Source organism: Dermochelys coriacea, chromosome 5 (genome assembly GCF_009764565.3).
Source record: "Dermochelys coriacea isolate rDerCor1 chromosome 5, rDerCor1.pri.v4, whole genome shotgun sequence".
Taxonomy (NCBI): Eukaryota; Metazoa; Chordata; order Testudines; family Dermochelyidae; genus Dermochelys; species Dermochelys coriacea.
The window spans coordinates 90,318,866-90,344,815 of NC_050072.1; the positions used below are offsets into that span (position 1 = coordinate 90,318,866).

Sequence of the window (25,950 nt, forward strand, 5' to 3'; positions counted from 1 at the left end):
CAACCTTTACTAACAGTCTAGGCCAATTAAAGATGAGTTTCCTTTACTGACAGTCATATGAACTAGACCAAGGGTTTTCAAACCCCTCAGGGGGTCACAAGGTTATTACATGGGGGGTTGTGAGAGGTCAGCCTCCACCCCAAACCCTGCTGTGCATCCAGCATTTATAATGATGTTAAATATATAAAAAAGTATTTTTAATTTATAAGGAGGGTTGCACTCAGAGGCTAGCTATGTGAAAGGGGTCACCAGTACAAAAGTATGAGAACCACTTAACTAGCTTGTTTTCTCATTTTTATATTTAGAGTCAAATCTTGCTTTACTTATCTGTGTAATTCTGTTAAAATGAGGGAAACTATTTCACCGAGTATGATCTGGCTCTTTATGGGAATGCTTTCATAAGTGTGGCCATGCACACAGCAGTGCAATGTTTTTTAAATGTATAAATAACATAACCACAGTTTTGACTGCTTAATTTCTATGGGGTAGAAGTGATTGAGTGTGACCTGTTATAAATCCACCCGGTTCGGGTTGAAGTTGCTGTACTTGTTTCTGGAATACCCTATTCCTAAGAGCATCAAGTTAAGCACAACTATTAAAAAGAGATGGTAAAATAGTGTCACAGATATGACCCGAAACGTAGCGACCTGAAGCATGCTAGGGGGATGCAAACAGACCAGAGAGCTGACAAACTCTGGTCAAGTATTGTGCGGAGCTCATGGGTGGGGGAGTAGGTGTGTGAGTGTGAGACAGTTGGGGGGAAGCGGTAACTCTAAAATAATAAAAGGAGTACTTGTGGCACCTTAGAGATTAACAAATTTATTTGAGCATAAGCTTTCGTGAGAGCTACAGCTCACTTCATCGGATGCATTCAATGCTCACTAAAGCTTATGCTCAAAGTTGTTAGTCTCTAAGGTGCCACAAATCCTCCTTTTCTTTCTAAAATAGTAGTGATGTGTTGCCTAAGTATAGCACGTTTCTTCCCATCCAGCTAGTTCTGCTCAGCTCCTTCCCGCCTACGCTCCCCGTGCTCGCTACTCGCCCCCCAGGCCCCGCGTGCCGGCCCCTCTCCATCCCTCTTCCTCACCGCCCCAGGGGGTCTGACCCCACCGCAGCCCTTCCCTAGAGCCGCACCCCATGCGCGCACGCGCGTTTGGAGCAGCTGGCCGGGGGGGGGGGAGGGGAAGGCGTCGTAACGTCACCCCAGCGCAGGCGTCCCAGGAGGCGCGAAATTTCCAAACCCGCGGCGCGGCGCGAGCCCGGGGGCCACGGGGTAAGCGGAGGGGGGCGGGGCTTGGGGAGGGCCCGGGGTCATTTCCCATTATCGGGGCAGAGGGGGGCCGCGTCCCCCAGTCGCCGGGGGAGAGGCCGAAATTGGCCCCCAGCGCCGGGCGGCGAGGTCAGAGGCTGCTCTGCGGCCGCCGGGTGGGCGGTGCGGTGCGGCGCCGCGCCGCGCCCGGGCCTTCCGCTTCGGGCGGGCGCCTTCCGCGGTGGCTCCGGTCCGGGGCGCTGCGAGGCCCTGCTGCTGCCGCCGCCGCCGCCGCCGGGGTCGGGACCCTGCGCTCGCACCCGCACCTCGCTCCGGGCAGCGCCCAGGCCTGAGGGCGCCGGCACGCAGAGGTGAGAACCGGCTGTTCTTCCGCTGATCCCGGCTTGGGCCCTTTGCGCGGGTGAGAAGCGTTTCCCCTGTAGGGTGACCAGATGTCCCGATTTTGGGGTCTTTTTCTTATATAAGCTTCTGTTTCCCTCCCCCCCCCCACACTCCCATCCCGATTTTTTCACATTTGCTGTCTGGTCACCCTATTCCCCTGGGCGTGTGGCAGCCCCGAGCAGGGGCAGGGTCTCTGCAGCAGCAAGCCGGGCACCTGGGGCTGCTTCTCCCTAGCTTGAAACTAACTGGGTTAACAATGATGTTAACAATAATAACGGATGATGCCTGTTTAAATTGTACACAGCAGCTTGCTGACGCCCTAACACTCAATGGGAATCGCATCTCTAAACCCCTTTCAGCTCTTGGAAAGCCGGGGGTGGGTTTAACTTTGCCAGGATTTACTCAGTTCCTAATAATATTTTGCATTTCTTGGGCATCTTCCACTTGACCACAACAAAGCTCTTTACAAACATCGCTAAATTAAACTTCACACTTTGCCTCTAAGGTAGGGAAGACATTGTAGAATAAATTAATTCCTGTTACTACTAAAGACAGTATAGCAATATCAGGGCTGTATTTGGTTCTGTATTTGTAACGTTTTGCATAAGGTGTATGGAAAGGGTTTACACTGTGACTCTTCTCATAGTACTTTGCCATAAATTCATATTCATTAATGTACATTGCTTGCCATACAGCATTGCTAGCTTCTCCTTGCTACATTGCTGTTGTGTTTCTTCCTTGTTCTGCAGCTGAGAGAAGATAGTTAAGTCAGCTTGCCCTGGTTATTTTTGAACTTTTTTGAGAGAGCCAACAAGATTGTTAATTACTGTCAAACATGGGGTGACTTTTGTGATTCTGACATGTATATACTAGGAACTGCAAGGAGACAATGTATGTAAATATTCATTTCACATAGGTCACAACCATCAGAAAACAACTGGTCTGTTTCTGTCAGTTACTAACAAAGTCTGGATTTGAATTCACAATACAGTGATGAAAGTCCCTGTATCTGTTACCAGTGGCCCTAACCATCCAGTCTCAGGTTAGGATGTCAAGTGGGAATCATCAAGTCACTTTACAGTTTATAGCAAATGGCTTTAGGCCTCATGCCAACAGCATACAATTTTAGCATACAAATACACATCCAAAAGATCTACTGAGAGGAGAGCAAATAACTTGCAACTTTGTTATACCTGGTCTAGAACAATCTGAACCCAGCTTTTGCATGGTGTAAGCCAACATTTTGAGACTTCTGTGCTCTAGGACAGAAACTGTCAATGTGCATCTTTTGCCACAGTGTATCTAGTCTTTTTTTCAAACAAATTATTTATATTACTGTTGTGCCTAGGAACCCTAGTCATGGATCAGGACCCCACTGAGTTAGGCGCTGTACAAACAGAACAACCACAAATGCTGCCTGCTCCAAGGAGTTTACAACCTGAAGTATAAGACAAAAGACAGGCAGAGGAGTATAAGGAAATGATATAGTACAGTGGTTCTCAAACTCTTTTACTGGTGACCCCTTTCACAGAGCAAGCCTCTGAGTGCGACCCTCCCTTGTAAATTAAAAACACATTTTTATATATTTAATGCCATTATAAATGCTGGAGGCAAAGCGGGGTTTTGGGTGGAGGCTGACAGCTCATGACCCCCCCCACGTAATAGCCTCGTGATCCCCTGAGTCCTGACCACCAGTTTGAGAACCCCGATATATTTGTATTTGTAGATATATAGTATTTGTCAGCATAATAGGCAGTGGTCATAACAAACCAGCAGCCTAACTGTTATCAAACATATTGCAGGCATCATGACAAAGGAGAGTTTTGAAGAGGGATTTGAAAATGGATAATGAGGTAGCTTTGCAGATGTTTATGGGGAAAACCTCCCAATCATGAGGGATAGCATGGGAGAAAGCAGAAAAAAAACTAAATAAGTGGACTAACATCATGAGCTGAGGGGAGGTGAGTGCTGGCAGCTCAATAGCAAATGAGAGATGATTGGTAATGTGGGGATTGACTGTGAAGGGCATTGAAAGTGAATACAAGCAGTTTATTGCGTCAAACATAGAGAAGTGGGAGCTAATGGAGGGATACAAGTGGAGGGAAAAGAAATTTCAGGAGAAGCAGCCAAGTTTGTCTGAGGTTTTTATTCACAATTGTAGATGGAATTTCAAAAATCCACCTTCCAGAAAACTTGAAAAATAGGTAGCAAGCAAACATAATGCCATTCCCTCTCTTCTTTACTGATGATGATTCAGACCTTCTGTATTGTTCCATCCACTTCAAAAATGCCTGAATTATTTTTTTTGAAGCTTTCCTACCTGTGACTGTTAGAAAATTGATCCCCTATAAAACAATGTCTTATGTACTTTTTAACATTTTGCTTTTCTTATGTTAGGGTTGCCACCTTCCTATCTTTGTGGGATGACACTGTTTGTGCCACAACATTATGGTGACAGGTCCTATTTCAGATAAATTTGGGACACTTTAAAAATAGTGACAGGCCCAGGAAAATCATTGTCTTGTAAATTTTGGGATAGACAACAAGCTCTCTTCTCTGCTCCTGTCTTTCATCTTATATTTTTGGTTATTTTTTTTTCTTCCTTCCTGCTGTCTCATCTCTCTCCATCCATCTTTACATAATGTATGGGCTGATATTTGTTCACCATTGCCATCTTTTGGATAGAAATAGATCTCTTAAATTCTTGCCCTCTAGTGGTTCTTTTGTAAAGTGGATATAAACCCTAATACTATCTACCCCCAATGGAGATTTTCCTAGTGACAGTCTTGTGATTTTGGAAAAGGAAACCTTGATTTCTATTTCCCATGTTGCACATATGTTTTATGTCTGTATGTACATGGCCACTGATTGTTACACACTATTTTTCTTTGTGTTTCATCTCTGTTCCTTCTGTTCTTTTTCATTATTCTCATGTCGTCTTTGTTTTTATCTTATTCTATAATATCTTTCCTTTTCCCTGAGTGTGTTTTTAGTATTTCCGTACAATTGTCGAGCTGTTACGTTTATGGCTGAGTATTCATTTTAGAAGATGGCATGTCTGATTTGTAGCTCTAGCAATAGTTTTTCTTATACTGAATCATCCATTAAATTTGTTTTGTGGTCCCAGGCTCTTGAAAATGATTACACATACGTCAACATTCCCCTTAGATACATTTGTTGTATAATACTAGTCCAAAAACAAGGCCTTTAATCTTAGAAAACTTGTAGTTGTGTGGATATCAAACAAATTTCTGTTGATCAGTACAACCTATTTTGGACCAACCCGTTTTAATAAACGTGTAAAAGAATGCCAGTCTGTAAGGACCTTATTACAGATGTAATAAATCGAGTAAAATCTTGGATTAAACAGTTTATATTTTACTGAAGAGGGTATTCCCAGACCTGTTTTTCACGATAAAACCTTTCCAGTACATGTTAGCATAAGTGACTGTCATTAATATTAACGCTGGTATAATTAAGACAGTGATGATGTGTAGTTAAAATCTACATTTTCATTCACTCATAGCTTTGGAATAAAAATGCCTGAAAATTGGCATGTTTGATTTTAACCTGGTAGAAAATCTTCCCCGTTTACCCCCCACCCATCCTTTCCCCTCAAAAATTGGTTAATCTGCTTTTGAGTTATAGGAATGCAAAACAGGTTTGACTCTTTGGTCCTCATTAAAGACAGATTCATTGCCAAATTTCATTCCTGCAATCACATTTGTGTACATTACAGAATTTTAAAATATTAATAAGATGTTCTTTTATAGGAAATTTAACTTAATTTTATTAATGAAGAGAATGATGCTCATAGATATTCTAAAATCAGCAATCTGTAGATGATCTCTACTTTGAGTTGAACATTCTGTCCCTAATACTGAAATAATTATATAGCACATTTTATCTTCAGAGTGTTTTATAAGCAACTCTTCAGAGGACTGTTTAATATAGAAGGTGGGAATATCATTTGTATTTTGTATTTGTGCTGAAGTAGTACTGCAGGTGAATGGAAAAGAAAGAGAGGTTTTTCATTATTGGGCTTCAGTGATCCCCAGGAATACAAATAGAGTAGCAGTATAGAGAGTATATAAATATACTAAGGAATAGCTGTGGAAAGAGAGAACTCTCTATTAATTCAACATTGCTTAAGATTTAAACCTTCTGATGTCAGGGATTTCTGAGTTAAGGCTCCTCTGATAAACTTAAAGCATGGTTCTACATTGAAAAGTGGCATTGTAAAAATGTATAATGCCAAGATTCCAACTCTCCCTAATTTTCCATAATCCTATGTCATTTTGTGCACATTGTGGCTGAGAAAAGTACGAAGTTCCTGCCCATCACTGTAGATGAACTTCTTACTGACATCTAATATTTTTTGACCAGAGCATGGAGCTCATCATGTGTCAGAAGCTGTGTGATGTATAGATCTATAAGATAATAAAACATGTAAGCACATGCTATCTGTTGCTTGGTCTGTGTCTGACTCAGCTCATCCAGCAGTGGGAACTACTCACTATGTTCTTCTGGACTGAAGCAGCAAAATTGGAAGCTTATTCTTGGGGCACCAGGTGCAAAATTACGACTGTCAGTCTACATTGTCTTCCTTTGCAGCAAAATAAAAACCAACACAGATGCTGATTTTTGTGCTGATGTGACAAGCCACAAAACCAGACCATAAGCGACAACCTAGTGAAAGATGGGCCATGCAGAGCTGAAATCAGCTATATTAGCAACAATCAAAAATTGAACCTGGAGTAGTAACGACCCACAGCCAGTTATCAAAGTCGAAACTGGGCATTGCAGCAAAACAAAGATTATCTAAAAAGCATTGTGACTGCAAGCATACAGATTAGGTTGCTGACGCCAAGCATGACAGAGCAACTGAACTGACATCGGATGCCATCCCTGTGCCAAAAACAAGCTGCAGAACTGGGCGTTGAAAGTTGTGATCGTAAAAGACACTTGATGATTTCTTCACAAGTGAAACATTACTGCCTGTTCTTAGACCATACAATCATGATCTTTGACAAACTGAACACTGCAAAAAGAGGAGTTGCTGATTCTCACACTCAGATGTCACTTATTCAGTCTTCTGAAAGAACTTCTTGTCATATTCGTCAAGTCCTCAGTAACGATATAAGCAAAGTGCCTGACAACAGTACAACTTCACTTCTAATGAGAAAGATGATAAAGATATTTTGATTGGATCCAAGGGACACAACTCAGAGTGGAAGCAATCCTCTCTGTGCTTCAGAAAACAAAGCGAGGCTGATGAATAGAGACTTGAAGCTGTTCTTCTGTTCACTTTGTTGGTACTATTAGAGGCATGCACATACGTAGTGAGGAAACTGCCACTGCTTGATTCTGTGCTACTACGTGCGGAAATAGCTGAAATTGCACGCAGGATGATGGCTACGTATTACGATATTGGGTTCTTCATGCAGTGATTTCCGTATCTGCTGAAAGATTATTCACAGCAAGACACACTACAGGAGCGGTTTGCTTGGTGTCAGATCAATGACATGTCATCTGTTCCAGTGTGCACCAGTTGTGAGGAACAACGGCATACCATGTCACAGATAATGGAAGCCTATGGCAAAAGAGCATACAATGCTCTGGCTCAGGTAATGAAAGTGATCCCTGTAATTCTTCAAAGCAACTCTGACATAGAATTTTGTATTCTGCATGGGGAAACAAACTGAGTTCAGAACAAATCTTGGTGATAAAGGTTTGGAATCACTGACGATCACTAAAGTGGACTCACTTAGTCAACTCTGCCACTTGAGAAATCTGGCAAAGTATTCATGTGAAAGACCAAGCAAGGAAACCTGCTTGCAAAGCAGTGAGGATGCGGCCAATATCGTGATCAGACCTGGTCTGGCTACTGACGTTACTAAATAAAAGGTTCTCAGTTTGTACCACTGTTATTACTATAATGTTCAAAGAAGTGCATCTAAAATGTACTGCAAGCATTTAAAGCACTATCCCAGGCCTCCCCGTATTTGTGTTTGGCATCGCACCTTTGAGAGTTGCCACTAGTCCAAGCAACCTCCCTAATTTCCCCCCTAATTTTTTTCATAAATATCCCTAAAAGTCTCAGAGCAAGGTCGGTATCTCTGATAATGCTCTTCCATTTTCAGCATGTCTCATTGGTTTTCATATCAAATTTGTTCCATTTTCAAGAAACAAGATTTTTTTCCAACTGCCAGCCTCACAAACTCTTTGTTGGCTTTGGCAGTTAAACTGTGTTCTTTCCGTCTTGTGCATCAGCACCAGTAATATGTTTTCTGTAGGTAAAATTATGCCCTCAGCTACACCTGTACAACCACTTTAGTCATAAGTAGATTGCACAGTTGCATGGGTGTATCTGAATTTGGCTTTCAGAGTCATTATTAATGATGGTGATCCATAATATGGAAAGAACGATGTTACAAGGCTTATTCCTTTACCCATTTACTTCCCTGGTCCTTCTCTCATGAACAGAGAGCAATAATACCTGAAGTCCAGAGTTGCAAACAATTCGATGTTTATTGGGGTGAACTTCCAGCAGCAAGATTCCAGTTTCCTTCCTTAGTGTCCCCCTTCCCAGCTCTGACACCACAGAACCTTACCTGTGTCCCTGTTCCCATTCCCCCCCTTAGCAAAACATGATTCCAATTTCCCCACCCCCATTCCCTGTTCCCATTCCCCCCCTTACTTCCTGATTGACTGAAGACTATATAGTAAAACTTGTTCTGCTTAGCCATACCTTAACCAATCATTTTACTAAAATGTAACTAAGCATTCCTAATCTATTGTAACATGATTATTTAACCAATTATATCCCACCACCTTAATTGGTTTACACCCAGCAAAATTAATTGTACAGCAGACAGAAACAATCACAGAACCAGAGAGAGATTATACAGACAAACAATAGGGAAATGGGGACTACAGGGATAGAACAACGAAGAAATGAGGATTTCACATCCCCGCTATTGATAAGTGAGTTCTTGCCAGACAGGATGCTATCAAACTAAGTTTCCTTTTACATCTTCTAGGCACTTCCCTTTCTCTGGAGGCGATAGGCATTATTAGGACAGGATTGTATTCCTAAAAGCCCAATAGCACCTTATTTCAATGTGACTAGTTTGGAATGTAAGGATGTGACCGTTCGCTTCCCAGCTTAAGGCTGCCTCTGCTGCTTAGCAAAAGGCCTTAGTTTAAGAACAGGGCATCAGACTGTCACAGTAAGAGAAGGCCCCTTACACTGGCAGACAGTGATTTTGATTTTCTTTTATACCTCTATAACTAGCTAAATGATCAGAATATACCTAAATTCTTAGAGTATAGGCCTTTACAGACAGGCCTGAATATCTATATCCTAACAAACCCAGACTGACTGTCAGAGCTCAGAGTTTGTGGGCTCTCAGTTAGGGGAAAAAAATCTTTTGACTTGCAAATATAGCAAATTTGGTATGACATCATTGAGACACAATGAACATGGAGCTCTGCAATGCCATTTTTAGTTACTAACAGTACAAGTTCACAATATGTGTTACGTAGCGTCTAGGGATGGTCAAGGACCGGGATCCCATTGTGCTAGGTGTGGTACACCTACAAAAGAAAAGGATGGTCCCTGCCCCAAAGAGCTTCCTAAGTATTATGGTTTGTTTCATGAACACAAATGATTGGGGAATGTAAAGTAACAATAATCATCCTTTGCATTTCTATGGTGGTTTCTATCTGTAGATGTCGAAGCATTTTACAGACATTAATAAATTGAGCTTCATAAGATCCTTGTGAGATTAATATGTATTGTCCCAATTTTATAGATAGGATAAAAATCAGGCACAGGAAGATTGTGATTGGTCCAGCATCACACAGGAGGTCTGTGTCAGTGCTGGGAATCAGACTCAGGTCTTCTGACTCCCAGATCTGTATTTTAACTGCAAAACTATCATTCTTCCCTACTTCAAGAGCTACTAGACAGGTTTATTTTTCCAAATCTAGATTAACTATGTGACTGTACTGAAATATTCAAAACACTGTGATAAATTTATCATGTTATATAGCTAAATTGACATATGAGACACCCCAGTTTTCTTGGAGCAAGAGACATACCACTAGCAAATACTTCACATACTATATATCAAAAGTTCTCATCTGTCATCAACTGACGTAAATTCATGAGGAATTCCCTTCCATTAGAATGAGAGCTACAGTAACTCCTAGCTCAACGTTGTAGTTGTTCCTGAAAATTCTGCTGTAAGTGATTTTAAGTGAATCCAATTTCCCCATAGAATTAATGTAAATGTTATCTAAATTTAATTAATTTAATTAATTAAATAAATATTATATTAAATTAAAGTAATTACATAATATAATAAACAAATATAATACTTTATTATAATAATAAATTATATTAAATTATTTAACTTATAAATGGAATTAATTTAAATCTTATCTAAATTTAATTGCAATAATCTATGTAAATTTTAATAGTATAGTAAATTTAATTGTATAGTCTGTGTAACTAGCTGGAATCTTTCTCTGTAAAGGTATTCTTTTAAGAAACCCAATGAAAACGTATCTTGTCTAATTCAAAAGAATTAATGGACAGTTACAAGTTCCTAGGGAATGGTATTAAATTTTGTAAATAAACACATGGTGTTCTAAACTTAAAACAAAAAGTTGCTCTAGATGCCATATAATCTTTTTATTCTGCAGCAGAAATAACCTTTGTTGCTGGTGGATTTAGTGTTCTAAATGAACCTTTACTAAGAAGATCTTATTCTGTGTATGTGTAGATGGAGGGAAAAATACCTGAGACTCCTTTGCAAGATGCTCTTACAGCAGTATGCTGCTAGTGGAGCATGATTTCATTTGACAATATGCTTCACATTATATATTAATTACATTAATTCATTCCAGTTTTTCACCATAGTCTGAAGTAGCCAGTAGAGACATTGGTACAAGCATACCCCTTTTTCACCTAGATTCGTTGTGACTGACTTTTTGGGCTCTTTCTGGAATTTCTGTAAAAGGTTTTATCTCTTCCCCGGTCTACTGTATTATCATTTTCTATGTTGCTGAAAGTCTAGAATTCAGCATGTTGTCCTTCACCATTGTAAGTAGTCTCCTGTATCAAGCCTGAGTTACCTAAGTTGAGTGACACATTCTTCCCTGAGCAAGTCCTTGGGAGGCTTTGCGGCTTAGTGGATAGACTGGGACTCAGGAGACCAGGGTTTTATTCCTAGCTCTGCCGCTGGTCTCCTGGATGACCTTGGGCAAGTCTCTATGCCTCAGCCTCCTCACATGCATGGTGATACCTACCTCCTTTGTAAAGCACTTTGAGATCTACTAATGAAAAACATGATATAAGAGCCTGATATTGTTAAAAGTATCTGAATTTGCACAAAAAACCCTAAAATTTTGATTCCACAGCCTTTTCAGAGTGGAGCTTATCTCCAGAAAGAAGGAAATGACTTAATATAAGCCAGAAGGCCATAGGTGCTGTACTGGGATGAGTATACATTTAATTATCAGTAGACAGCTTCTTATCTCGTATTCACATACTTGTGCTGAAAAGTCTGGGCCATGATTTTCCTCTTTCTTACATTAGTTTTAAATCAGGATTAATCCAGCTGAGGTCAGTGGCATTACATGGGTATAAAAATAGCACAAATGACAAGAAAAGGCCAAGTGTTTCTAACTTTTTAGAGGATAGGGACTATATCCTTTCACTTTTAGATTAAATTCACTGTGTGTAACAGAGCATTGTTTTGATTATGAAACCGGTGCTCAAGTTGATGCATTGCTGTTGAACTTGCTGGGTGGAGGTCAAATTCATTGCTGGAGAACCTTCTCCTTATCCAAGTTATGGGAGAGGATGTTCTTGTACTCATTTAAAGTGATCCTTTGCCACCAATTTTAACATATTCAAGTATAAATGGGACTTGTTGATTTGGTACAAATGCAAAGGAAGGCATGTCCTTTTAATTTTTCTTGCCTGCAGTGCAGGTCATGTATTATTGTTCTGATCTCAGGGACAATATTGTCATACTACTGGTTGTGCATATTTTTCACCAACTTTTCCACCGCCTTTTTGGTGGAAGGAGTTGTGGGAAATTTTAATTCTCAAGGACAGAAGAAACAACCTCAGATTGATTTGGCCCCTTGATGAGTTGAAGAATATATGTTTTTGTGGAGTTTACCTTCCAGGGTGGATAGAAATAGATGAATTAAAAAAAAATCAGATTCTTTTAACTTAAATAGGGTTTTTTGATTTTATTTGTTATAAATGTTTTTAGAAATAAACATGTTTAAAATGACATCTGAATTGAATACATAATATGCTAAGGCCTAAATTTATTATAATCTCTTAAAACATTTAAATAAAAAAAAAGCTGAATCCATGAGCCTCTATCAAAAATCTTGACTTAAAGGCTGCTTTTCTATATAGAGAGAGATTTTTTTCCCCAGTTCTAACTTCTGAGGTCAAGCTTTATAAATATGCCAAAATAGGTCCTGTATTGTATTAAGGGCTTGTTTTGTTTAATAAAAATAAATTGTATATACTGTTTTGTGTGTTTAATTAAATTCCAGCTACCATCCAATGCAGCTTGATACAAATCATGCACAAAAAGTTAATTATCTAGTAAATGTATCATTCACCATTTTCTAACATACCAAAAATATACAATAAATATAAATCTAAGAATATTAAGCTATATAATTGCTTAAATAAATGTATATAGTTATAGCGTACCCTAAGATGTACCAAATCTAATGTAAAGGCTCTATTTACTTGTAAATCAACATGTTTTAATGTTTATATCAACCAATGAAAATGCACTTTTTTTAAACAAAATTCCTGAGTACAAATGGAAAAGTTGATTAAAATCAATTTAAATCAAGACTTTCCACATGCTGGTTTAAATAACTCTATTTAAATCAGTCGATCCAGATTTAATATCCAAAGGTAGAAATTCAGTCAATATCATATCTTTTAGAGAAAGGAAAATTTACCTGTTACTCTGGTTCTCTGAAGAATCTAGTTTCGTACTTGCCCATCTTTTCAGAATAAGGCTAAGCTTTATTTGTCATTTATATTTCAGTATAATTTATGCTTATAAATTAAGGAGTTTCTTGCTCTCTGTTAATCAGAGACTTGAAAGGGAACGTTTTGGAAGGCACTGATGCACCAGTGGTTAATTGGTGCACAAAACACCCCTACTTGTGGTTTAAAGGGTTGAAACTCAGGCAGGATCTCTTTCTTTCTCTTTTTTTCCAATCTCGTGGTGGAAGCTTGAGACCCAGTCCAGTCAAATTACACCTCCAGAGAAACCAAATTACAGGTAAGTAATTTCCCCTTACACTAATCAAGTGGTTTGCCAAAAAAAACCCTTCCAAAACTCCCCTCAAACTCTGACATTTATCTAGGTTCAAATTGTTCCCTCTGAAGAGCTATCTGTCCCATGAGAGGGAATGAGGAGAAAAAAGGTTTGGTTTTCTGCTCTTTGGTTTGTTTAAAACAAACAAACAAAAAAAACCCAAAAACCAGTCTCTGTACAGTCTTATTCTGTCTGGGGTCAACATACTCATCAAACATCCTTTATTAGATGTTTTGGGCATTATTCCTGGCAACAGTGTCTACCTTACTACTTGTGCTTTTTCTTCAGTGAGATGGTAAAAAGCTTTACCTTTGTTTGTTTTTCTCATCTGTTATCCCCCATGGTCAGCTCTGTATACAGACTCAATTCTTGCTATAATTCTTTTGCAAAGTTTTTTGTCTGGAAATCCAGTATTTCCAGTAGTTTTGAGTCCTCTATGCTGCCTATTTGCTCTGGTTCTAGGTGTTGTTTCGCTTGCCTGTTAATCACGCTCTCTTCCTTGCTGTAGGTCTCACTAGACCAGTAGTTCTCAACCTTTTTACCATTGTGGGCTGCATTCAATTCATTCAGCCTATTTACTATTTTGGGCTGCATTCAATACTACCTGTATGGCCCTGAGGATGTCACAGCTGTGTGCTGATTGGGCTGCAAGCGGTCCACTGGTCGCAGGTTGACAACTGCTGCACTAGACTAACTGCTGTGAATGTATACCAGGTGCTGGATAATAATATAAAAGTACTCCATGCTTGTAAAACCAAACTAGTTCCTTATTAAGTGAACTATTTACAGAGTTTCTGCAACTGCATTCCAGTCATGTGCAGATTGACTGACTTTCCTGATGCCTCCTCTAAACTCTTCCCTCCTGCAAATTATGCTCATTCATCCAAGTTCCATTCAGGTTGCTACATAGTCTAAATGATTCTCCCTGGAAAGAAAACAAAGTGGGCTTGATATCTTTCATCACGTATATTGGACATGGTCCTTGGGATCAGACACTCTGACAGTTCACATCCCATTTATTTTAGTGATACAATGGGAATATTTATGGAAATCTGAGATTATTCAGAATCATCAGAAAAGTTGATTTATAATCCTGACTGCTGCCAAAGGCTATAGAAATGAGTATAGATTATATGGCAAATTGAAGAAGTCCATGAAGTACAGCAGGAGAAAATACCTCTTTGCTAGTGGTAGTTAGAGCGGGTTCTGGGTCAGCGAGTTTTGTTGCCTCAGAATTAACTGCAGGTCTCTAAACCAGCTGTGTCTAGAGTGAGACTTTGAACTTGAGCCAAGCTCTCTCAAATTGGGAGCAAAAAGGCTACCAATAACTTTGTTCAGCTGGGTTACTGGACATTGACCAGAGGGGGTATCCTGTGGTGATAAGCAAGAATTTCAGGAACAGCTTTGTCCCTTCCCCAGATAGCAACCCATGTAAATGCCACAACATAAATGAAATCATCCATCATCTACATCAGGTGGAACAGGGAGTGAGTTGGAGTGCAGCAATTTCTAGCCTCAGAGAATCGTGGACAAGTGGAGCAGGGCCCAGCCTAAAACATTTAAATAAGTTCCTAGTGGAGGCTTGTCTTCAAAACATTCCCATTTTATCATCCTCAGACAGTTCTTATGTTTTGCAGATGGGTGGCAGCCTTTTTTCCCCCTCCAACTTTAATCATTACCATTTGAACTTACATATGTTCCCAGGCTCTCTCTAGGACCATGGTAGCAATAATACTGGTTTTAGGGAAGAAGGCAATTCATTTATCTTTTCCTGGACAATTTTTCTCATCAGGGTTCTTTACAGATATAAAACTGAAGCAAATATACAGTGAAAATAATGGTTCCTGGAATATCTTGTATTCAAGACACAGGCACACAATACCAGGGAAGTCAATCATAAGCCTGGGCTGAGAATGAGTACAAGGTCTCATATTAGAAGAATGTTAAGCGAAGGTGAAGATTGCCATAATAGAAAAAAGGGGAGTCACCAAAAAAAAAAAGAATCGGATACTTATTGTAGCCTTATTGTATTGGGAATTCTGATCTCATAAACAAGCATGTTTCAGTGATTCAGAATTCTTATGATACGAAGCCCTAATTCTGGGTATCCCCTTTCCATCTTGTCTTATCTCATCCATTGGCAGATATCTGGACCCAGTTGTATAATAACCATTCCCATATTGATGAATGAAGAGAAACATATTTTTAAGGGATTTGCCTGATTCAATTAAGGGGATGGGTACCAGAAAGAGACACAGATGGAACACACTGATTGAGTGAGGTCTCAGAGTACTACTCCTTCCATAGTAGCAGACCTATTCTGTTTGTGACAATCTGTGTCTGTCTGTGTTTTTTGTAGTTATTATGAAAACCCTATCAGCACTATCCCAGAGAGAAATTCTCTTGTCCTAGGTCTAATAAAGTTTCTGATCTCTACATGCACTGTCTGCCAAGGGAGAGATGAACATTAAACCTTACATGGCAGAAGATGTATTAGATGAGTAGCTCCTGTACCTGGTATATCTCACTAAACATAAGGCAATTTGTTGGGCTGGTAATCAACTTCTTTGCATTTGGAAACAGTAAATAAAGTGCCTCTGTATCAGGACCTGGGATGGGAGGTGGTGAATGACCTTGTGCAAAGCTGGGTAGGGTCCCTACTATAAGTCTTCCCATCTTTTCCGCTGCTCCCCAGGGAAATACAAAAGACAGGAATGAGAGAGTTGCAGTAATACTGTTTATGCTGCTATGGTTCTCAAACTTGATTAACTTATCATTGGAAATTCTGAGGTCTCTGCCTCACAGAGGAGGTCTGCTATTGCAAGACAAGTCCTCCATTGGGACCAGACAAGTTAAAATGAATATTTGGAAGAAGCGATTATTCTTGTGTACCCCCAAAAAGAAATCAAATAAAACTTATTCTGCTGGATGATAAAAAGCCCATAGTTTAATTACCATGTTTAATCAGTGAAACATAGCCTTGAATGATCATAGCCCAGGAGAGCTTTATTGTGTCCAAGCAAAAAAGGTCAAGTCTCTAGTATGTTCTCAACATGTTCAAGAAAAGGAAGCTTTGTACAGATCCCAACATTAAATGCTTCCTTCCAGCTCCACAAGGTCATAGAGTATATCCGTGGAACTTCAGTTTGCATTACCCAGATTGAAATTCCTGCAGGAGATGTCCCTATACTTCTTGTCCATTAAAATAGGCCTCCCAGTGGTTACTAACCCTGATCAGATGAGGATTTTTTTGTTTTGAAGCTGAGGGCTTTCTCTAACACCCAGTACTGTGCTTCTAATTCAGACAGGTAGTTCTCACAACTTTCATAGCATTCATTCAGCAATCGTCTCAAGTTGCAGTGGGGGGAGGTTTAGGTTGGATATTCGGAAAAACTTTTTCACTAGGAGGGTGGTGAAGCACTGGAATGCTTTACCTAGGGAGGTGGTGGAATCTCCTTCCTTTGAGGTTTTTGAGGTCAGGCTTGACAAAGTCCTGGCTGGGACGATTTAGTTGGGGATTGGTCCGGTTTTGAGTGGGGGGGTTGGACTAGATGACCTCCTGAGGTCCCTTCCAACTCTGATATTCTATGGTTCCCTAAATAAACTCAAGAAATACTCTTCCTTTGGTTAAGCATCAAAGAGTAGGTCTACACTTATGGTGGTGTGTAGAGTACAGATGTAAATAACAGTGATATAAATAACAGTGTAAAGACAGGGAGGCACTGCTTAGATGAGAAGAGTACAGACACACCAGAACCCTAGGGTGTATATACCTTACGCATCTCTCTACACCCCCAAGCAGTGCCTTCCATGCTGACACGACTATTTTTAGCAGTGTAGTGTCCCACTGTCAGAGCTTTTCCTTTCTGCAGTGGAAGATTCCAGTAGCAGGAAAAGGCTCTGGCAGGAGGGAGGCAGTGGTGAAAGGCTCCAGCAGCTGGAGCCTTTCACCGTAGCCTCCCTTTTGCCAGAGCCTTTCACTGCCATGTGTCGCTACACACTGCAATGTGGACACAGCCTACCTTTTTCTGTAGCATGTAGCTCATGGACCCTAAATATCACCGCAAGTGTAGACAAGACGAAAGTCCGGTCTTTAGAAGCACTGTCAATCTCAGGGAAGAGTAATCATGTCTCCCGTATTCAGATCTGTTAGATAGCCATTAGTTCACCAAGTTCCATATATTGGTCATCCAGTCTCAGCCAATGCCAATTCCTTTATTTGGCAAAAGTCTTCTAAGCGCCTTCGTGCCCAGGGGAAGTTGGAGGAGATATTTATATAAGATCTACCTCAGGTTGGATGTCCATAATTAAAGAATGATCCTGGAGGCACATTGCTATGAACATTCCATTGTAATGGATCTGTAAATCTTAGCACGAAGAAGAATAGGAAAATTTACTCATGCTTTATCTGAAAATTTTCTTTCCTTAAGTAATAATATCCACAGATCTGGCCCACCCTGGAGACAAATGGATCATCCAGAATAGCGATGGAAACTGACATCCCAGGATATGGGTTTTGTTATCATTAAGTGGAATTTACCATTCTCTGCATTAGAAGAAATTGTGTTTTTCCTCAAAGTATATTTAAAACAATTTCTACTTTTAAGAAAGTAGATTTGAATTTTCCTGGCTGTGGAAGTTATCACAACTGAAGAAAATTCAGAAGCTGGGGCATTCCCCTGCTGCCAGTGACTTACAGGTCTAATTCTGTCTCTATGCTGCAAGCAGGCTGACATTGTAATAGATCTGTGAACTTATTACTTGAAGAAAGGAAATTTTCAGATAAACATGGATAAATTTTCCTATGCTTTTACTTAACTCCAGAGTTCATTTCCCTGGTATATACTTGTGGTCTGTTTCCATATACAGATTTTCTTTCAGAGACTCCTGCTTTTTGTCTCTAATTAATCACTTTGGTAAGCCCCATCATACTACTTAAACTTAATTCTCATTTTTTGAGGTTTACTAAAATTACTCTCTTTCCCTGAACTCGATTTTTTCTGAAACTATTTCTCTGAAGAACTTTATATGCTGTGCCATTGCTTTATTACTCTTTTTTCTTTCTACCATTGACATGATTGTTGACTCTCTCCATCCATCACTCTCTTCTACCCTTCAATCTTTTGCCTCTCTCTCCCATTTCAAAATCCACCCTGCCGATCCTCAGCCCTGGCTTATCCCCAACATCTGCTTCCTTTGCTCAACTCTCACACTGTGGAGTGATTTTGATGGAAATCCTGTGAACAGTCTGACTTCTCCACTACATATTTGTTCTCTATTTCAGTTCTGCCATCTTCCTAGCTAATTGTATCTCAATCCCCTCTGCTTTTTTGCTACCTTTGGCCCTCAAACCCTCTGCTCCTCCTACCTCCACTTCTCTCTCTCACTGATTTCTTCCAAGAGAAAATTTACAAAATATGACATAACCTTCACCCTTCCCTCAGTGTGCCTTCTCCTTTACTCCTACAAATCTTGCATCCGTCACAGATGCAGAAGTTTATTTGCTTTCCTCCACTTGTCGCAATGACCTCATCCCATCTCCTGATCTCCCTTTTGCCCACTTGCAATTCCCACCCCCCTATTCTTCTCCATAACTGCTCTATTTCTTCTGGCTCTTTCCCCTTCACAATATAAGCATTCTCTAGTCTTTCTAATCTTGGGGGGGAAAAACCCAGCCAGTTACCACCCTATCTTTCTTCTTCCTTTCATCTCTAAACTCATTGAATGCACTGTCTACAAGTGCTATCTGGAGTCCCTCCTCCAATGCCAACCTAAACCCTCTCTCTAATCCAGCTTCCTTCCCTTGCGTTCCGCTCTTGCCAAAATGTCTAATTACCTCTTCCTAGCTAAAACTCAGGACCAGTACTTCATTCTCATCCTTCTTGACCTGTCAGCCGCCTTCAACACATTTAACCATGTTCTTCTTGAAATCTTGTCTTCTGTGACTGTTCTCTCTTGGTTCTCCTCTTACCTCTCTAATCACACGTTCAGTGTCCTTTGGAGGATGCTGTTATTCCTCCAGCTTTCTGTTGGGGTCCCACAGGGTTCTGTCCTTGGTTCCCTGTTTTTTTCCCCTCTGCACCTTGTATCTTGCCAACCTCATCTGCAAACACAAATTCAACTACCCTCTACATGTGATGACTCTCAGATCTACTTCTCTATTCCAGCACCTATCCCCTTTTGTTCAAACTAAAATGTGGGCCTGTTTCTCTGACATCTCCTTATGGATATCTAGCTTGTGGCTCAAGCTAAACATGGCTAAAACAGAGGTATTAATCTTTTCCCCCAAACCTTTCCCGCTAATTCTTTCTCCATTATCGTGGACAACACCATCAACTTATCTGTCACTCAGGCCTGTAACTTGGGCATCACCTTTGACTCAACCGTTGTCCATGTCCTCACACCCAGGCTACATCTCAGCCTCTAAAAATGGTCTTTCTTATCCACCCACACAGTTAAAACTCTTTTCTCTAAGCTACTTGGTATGCTAAGCACAAGGTGGGATATTAGTTGATGTCTGCTACAGACTACCAAAACACACTAGGAAAAAGGGTAACCAACTCTTTATGCACCTATCTTTTAATGTGTAGGGATAAAAAAGCTGTATGCTGATGGGGGACTTCAGTTGGAGTGACATATGCTGGATGTGTTGTGCTGCTAGTTTTAATAAATCCTTGGAATTTCAAAAGGCTATAGATGACAATTTCCTAACTCAGAAAGTGTTGCATCCACCATGGGGGAATTCTGTATTAGACCTCATCTTGACAGATAAAGAGAAACTGATCACATAGCTAAAAATTAATCGTAGCACAGGTACAAGTGATCAAGATTGGGTTATATTTATAATGTGCAATCAGAATAAACTCCAGACCAGTGATATGTATACTTGGTGCTTTAAAAGGGCCAATTTCACAAGGCTGAAAACAGTTTATAAATCAAATCAGCTGGAAGAAAGAAATTAATCAGAAAAATGTGACTGATAATGAGGAATTGTTTAAGAACACTTTATGAGCTGCCCAAAAGGCACATTTGAAGAAGAAAATGGAAGAAAGGAGAAATTAACAGTAATGAATATAAATCAAAAGCTAGGAACTGTAAAAATTTGATTAAGAAAAGCAAAGGAACACAAGGAGAAATTTATGGCGAGCAGAGTTAAGGACAATAAGGAATTATTAAAGTATATTAGGGAAAAAAAGTCTTAACAATGGTATTGGTCCATTAGTAGATGGAAATGGTAGAATTATCAATAATATGCAGAAAAAGCAATAAACGTTCAATAAATATTTTTTATGTATTTGGGGAAAAACAGATGATGTAATCATATCATACGGTAACATTCTTTCCATTCACTATTACTTCAGAAGGATATTAAACAGCAGACACTAATGTTAGACACATTTAAGTTAGCAAGTCTGATAACTTGCATCCTGGAGTTTTAAAAGAGCTGGCTGAGGATCTCACTGGACTGTTAATGTTGATTTTCAGTAAGTCCTGGAACACTGGGGATGACCAGAAAACTGGAAGAAAGCTAATGTTCTTCTACAAATGGTGTCCCTGTGGGTGCTCCACTCTAGCTTTTAGTGCGTGCTTGTGCCGGAGATCGGAGATTTTTCGCAGCAGTACTTGGTCGGGGGAAGGGCGTGTGCAGGAGCTGTCTCGTGCAGCCATTGGAGCTCTTCTAGCCTTTTGTCCCTTCAGTTCCTTCTCATTCGTCCTCAGTTGCAGATTGACCTCTGTGGCAGTGCTAGCCTTGATACTTTCTGAAAGAAAGAAAAACGTTACATAGTATCTTATTATTAGTCTATTCATAGTTACGTAGTTTAGTTAGTTCCTCTTAAAGGATTTTTTTCTTAAAATAAAAAATAGAAAATAAATTCTTTATTTAGTTCTCAGTTTAGGAATAGTTCTACGGTTTACCACTCCATTTAACTTCCCGCCCTCATCTATCCAGCAGGTGCGGGGAGAGACTTAACTGTAGTCATTCCAGGCTCAACAGGATTTAAAAAGTGTGACTTATGCCGTGAACTGATGCCGGTCTCTGATGGCCACGCATCCTGCATGCTCTATCTGGGAGAAACTCGTATCTCCCAGAAATGCATACACTTCTGCAATTTGAAGTCAAGAGCAAGATGTGATGGGGATCTCTGTTTGAAAATGCTTATGATGGAGAAATCCCTACAACCTCCGCAAGAGACGTCCTCCGGGGAGTCTCATAAAGCAAGATCACTAAGCAGTGATAAGGCTCTGACTTCCAGAATTGTCAGGAAGCGAGCCTTGACCGCTTGAACAAGGGACACTCACAAAAAGAGAGCTTCCCCGGTGAGGTCTTTACCCTCAGTGCTCAACTCTTCTAGAGAGAGAGCACTTATGAGGCACTGGGCTCCTCTGACACCATACCTCAGCGGACCTCTGCTGAGCCTCAACGCATGGCACTGGAGTCGAGATGTCAAGCCTCCTCCATGGCATCGACAACCCCGGTGCTGAGCGTGACACAGGCATCAGCACCACAATCAATGCTACTGGCACTGACTCGCAACTCAATGCTGGCTAACAAGCTGAACCCAGCACCGGTCAGCGCTCCAAGGGCAGCAACAAGGCGGTACCAGCGCAACTCCTAGACCACAGTGACATAGAGATTTCCTCTGCACTGCAGTCACCACTGCTCGGCACTGAACACTCCCCGAGCTACATAACACCGTACTGTCCTTCCTCTCCTGCACTGATCCCCATGCATAGCGACGAGAAAGGAGACGTGCAGGACAACCGCTTCTCCTCCCAACATTCATCACCATCACAGATGAGACCTACAGGGGAGGCTACAAAGCCTAAGCCTCATTCCTCCAAGCATTCTCAGCTCTGGTATGCACAACACTGGCCTTACCCATTACCACCTTACCCCATGCAATGGCCACAATGGGTCCTTGGGCCACATACTAGAACCCATATTCTGTTTAGAGTTGCCAACTTTTCTCTACTAGCAAATTACGACTACTCTAATTATAGTAAAATACAAGAACTCATGGAGGACCTCCCTGAGCACAAACATCCTCAACTCACCACCCTTATTAATGAGGGTCAGGTAATAGCCTGCACAGCGCTGTAAGCCTCAATGGATGTAGCGGACACATCTGCCTGAACAACTGCAACAGCTGTGGTTATGAGAGGAGCATCATGGCTGCAAGCTTCAGGGATTCTGAAAGATCTGTAGCTAAACATGGAGGACCTTCCCTTTGATAGGGATAAATTATTCTCGTGCTTCATACCATGAAAGACTCCTGAGCGACGCTACACTGGCTAGGGATACACCCACCGCCTAATAAATGCCCACGGTTTATACGATACCAGAGGTCATGAGACACCTCATTTAACTGTCTTCAACCATGGTACTTCATTCAGAACAGAACCAAACATGCTCAGAGGCGATGTGCTCTGCAGAACCAGGCCTCGTCTAACCTCCCATCTACATCAAAGCCACAATTTTGAAGTATTGGTTGAGGGTATGCATGACCTCCCACACCTCTAGTGCCAACGGATACCCCATCCCACTCTTTTGGTCACCGTCTACACCCATTTTACCATGCCTGGGCTGCTATAACAACAGACCAATTGGAGTATGGGTATTGGAGATCATAAAATCTGGCTACACCATCCCTTTCACAAACATCCCCTCTCCTGTCTCTCCTCAGGGACCCCTCTCATGAGCACCTCCTGCAACAGGAAGTAGACCACCTCCTACTGCTGGGTGCTGTAGAACCAGTACCACACCAATACCGAGGGAAGGGTTTTTATTCCAAATATTTCCTGAGAGAGAAGAAAGGAGGGGGATGGACACCAATCTTAGATCTCCGAAAACTCAACAGGTTCATACACAACCACAGGTTCAAAATGGTTACTCTGGCCACAATAATCCCAGCGCTAGACAGGGGGGCTGGTTTGCAGCCCTCGACCTCCAAGATTACAATACATCCCGCCCACAGATTATTCCTGCGGTTCACAGTAGGACCCAACCATTTCCAGTACAGGGTTCTTCCTTTCGGCCTATCCTTGTTCCCCAAGTATTCTCAAAAACACTTGCGGTAGTAGCAGCACATTTACGAAGCAAAGGAGTCATAATCTTCCCCTATTTAGACGATTGCCTACTCAAGGAAGTACAAGACAAGAAACGGCATACATGATGAAGACCACAATAGACTTGTTTCACTAGCTAGACATTTTACAGAGAAACGGAAAGAAGTCCACCCTATGACCAACTCAGTGCTTAGAGTTTATCAGAGCCTACCTAGACTCCATACAAGCCAAGGCAATATTACCAAACCACAGATTCACTACATTGGTCAATCTTATTTCCACAGTGACCATCAGCCCACAAACTTCAGCGAGGACATGCCTTCAGATTCTGGGACATATGGCAGCTGTGATTTTCATAGTAAAGTATGCCAGACTCCATATGCGCTGTCTACATTACTGGTTGAGCACGGTCTATGCACCCAGCAAACACACTCTCAACAGAAGAGTGACACTACCACCAAGGGTCATCCTCTCACTACAGTGGTGGACACAACTAGGGAATATATGCTCAGGGATTCCTTTTCAACAAGAACCCCCATCAGTGACTATCACAACAGGCGCTTCCCTAATAGACTGGGGTGCCCACTTAGGTCACCATACTATACAAGGCAAATGGTTCACGACGGAAACCCAACTACACATCAGTCTCCTGGAACTCTGCATGGTACACAATGCATGCCACCATTTCTTCCCACTTATACGGAAGAACTCAATCTGTATTCTCACCAACAATACGGCATGGATGTTTCACACCAAGGGGGTGCCCGGTCTCACTCGCTATGGGTAGAAGCCATCAACTTATGGAATTTGTGCATCTGGAACAATATAAACATCACAGCATCATACCTACCGGGATGCCAAAACACTACAGCCGGCACTTCTCAGAGGAACACGAGTGGGAAATCTACGACAGTGTTGTCAGCACGATACCCCGAAAATGGGGTCATGCAGTAATCGACCTGTTAGCCTCCAGTGACTAATCACAGATGTCCACTCTTTTACTTCAGAGCAGGCCTGGCACTGGGATCATTAGGGGATGCCCTCCTCATCCCATGGAACACGTCACTCGTACACCTTCCTGCTGATCCCACTGGTCATCTGCAAGAAATGTCTCGACAGAGCATACATCATTCTCATTGCCCCCACATGGCCCAGACAGATTTAGTTTCCATACCTGTCACGCCTAGCAGTCGGTGCCCCACAACTGCTACCCTTATGAATGGACCTCCTGTCCCAGAACAAGGGCTTAACGCTCCATCTGAAAGCGAGGCTCCTATGTGGTTCCAAGATGGAGAACTGAACTGCTCGGAGAAAGTAAAACCGATATTACTGAATAGCCATCGCCTCACCACTAGGAATACTTACCGCCACGAGTGGAGAAGTTCTCCCTTTGGTGTCAGCAAAAACAGCTGGACGTGACAAAGGCACCTCTATCTATGATCCTAGACTATCTACTAAAACGGAAGGAAATGGGGTTAGCCATAAGTTCTATCAAAGTACACCTGGCTGCCCTCACAAGCAGATAGAAGGGGCTTCAATATTTGCTCATCTGATTACATGATTCTTTTTCACAGGTATACAGAACATGTACCCAGAAGTATGTCAACCTGCGCCACCATGGGATCTCAATCATGTGCTCAAATGTCTCACAAGACCACCCTTTGAACCTCTAGCAACCTGCTCTCTCCTGCATATGTCAATGAAGGTCGTGTTCCTGGTGGCAACATCTGCAAGATGTGTCAGCGAAATAGGGGCATTAATGTCTGAACCACCATACACGGTATTTACCAAAGACAAAATCATGTTACATCCTCACCCAAAATGGCTACACATTTTCATATTAACCAAACCATACACTTACCTGCCTTCTATCTCAAGCCACATAAGGGTTCTTGAGAAGCAACGTTACACATACCAGATGTCAGATGGGCTGTAGCCTTTTACTTGGACACACTAAACCCTTTTGCAAGTCACCAAGACTATTCATCTCTACAACAGAGCGCTCCAAAGGCTCGTCAATATTGACCTAGAGGCTCTCCAGATAGGTCTCCACCTGTATCCAAACTTGCTACCACCTACATAACAAAGTACCCCTACGGGCATCAGATCCCACTCAACACGAGCCATGGAGACATTGATTGCATTCTTGAACAACGTCCCCTTAATAGACATTTGTAGAGCTGCAACCTGAACATCAGAGCACACTTTCGCAAAGCATTATGCTATCACCCAAGGCCTTATCTCCAATTCTATCGTTGGCCTCACAGTGCTCTCATCAAACACTTTTATATAACTCTGAAGCGCTGCCACCCCTGGTGGGGCACTGTTCTACAAGCACGTAGAGTGGACTACCCACAGGGGCACCACTTGAAGAGGAAAAAGTTACTCACCTTGTGCAGTAACGATGGTTCTTTGAGATGTTTCCCTGTGTGTGCTCCACTACCCACCCTCCTCTCCTCTACTTCAGATTTAACACAGCTGAGCTATGCGGTAGAGAAGGAACAGAAGGGATGGTCGGGGGTGTGCATTACAAGAGGCGCCAACGGCTGCACAAGTTAGCTCCTGCACGCACCCTTCCCCGACCGAGTACTGCTGTAAAAAATCTCCGATCTCCGGCGCAGGGACGAGCCGACATCTAGAGTGGAGCACTCACAGGGACACACATCTTGAAAAACCATTGTTACTGCACAAGGTGAGTAACTTCTTCTTGTGCTATATTTGGAAAGGATAAACAGGATGACCTGGATATGTGAGGCATGTCAGTCTGACATTAATCCTAAGCAAAATAATGGAGTGACTGATTCAGGACTCAATTAATAGAGAATTAAAGGAGGATAATAAAATTAATGCCAA

The 25,950-nt window shown here is 41.5% G+C and overlaps 1 protein-coding gene across 5 annotated transcripts in view; it reads left to right on the top strand.

Moving 5' to 3' along the window:
- The first annotated feature begins 1,141 nt into the window (after positions 1 to 1,141).
- Positions 1,142 to 25,950, top strand: part of FANCC (FA complementation group C) — a 137,733-nt gene continuing 112,924 nt past the window's right edge. For 2 of the 5 annotated variants that reach the window (XM_038403918.2, XM_038403913.2), the window contains exon 1: positions 1,142 to 1,273. The gene's annotated coding sequence lies outside the window, so the exon portion shown is untranslated. Of the gene's footprint in view, positions 1,274 to 1,433; positions 1,621 to 1,649; positions 1,671 to 12,973; positions 12,994 to 25,950 lie in introns of those variants that run through there. The other 3 variants (XM_038403912.2, XM_038403915.2, XM_043515029.1) reach the window with 3 other exon arrangements.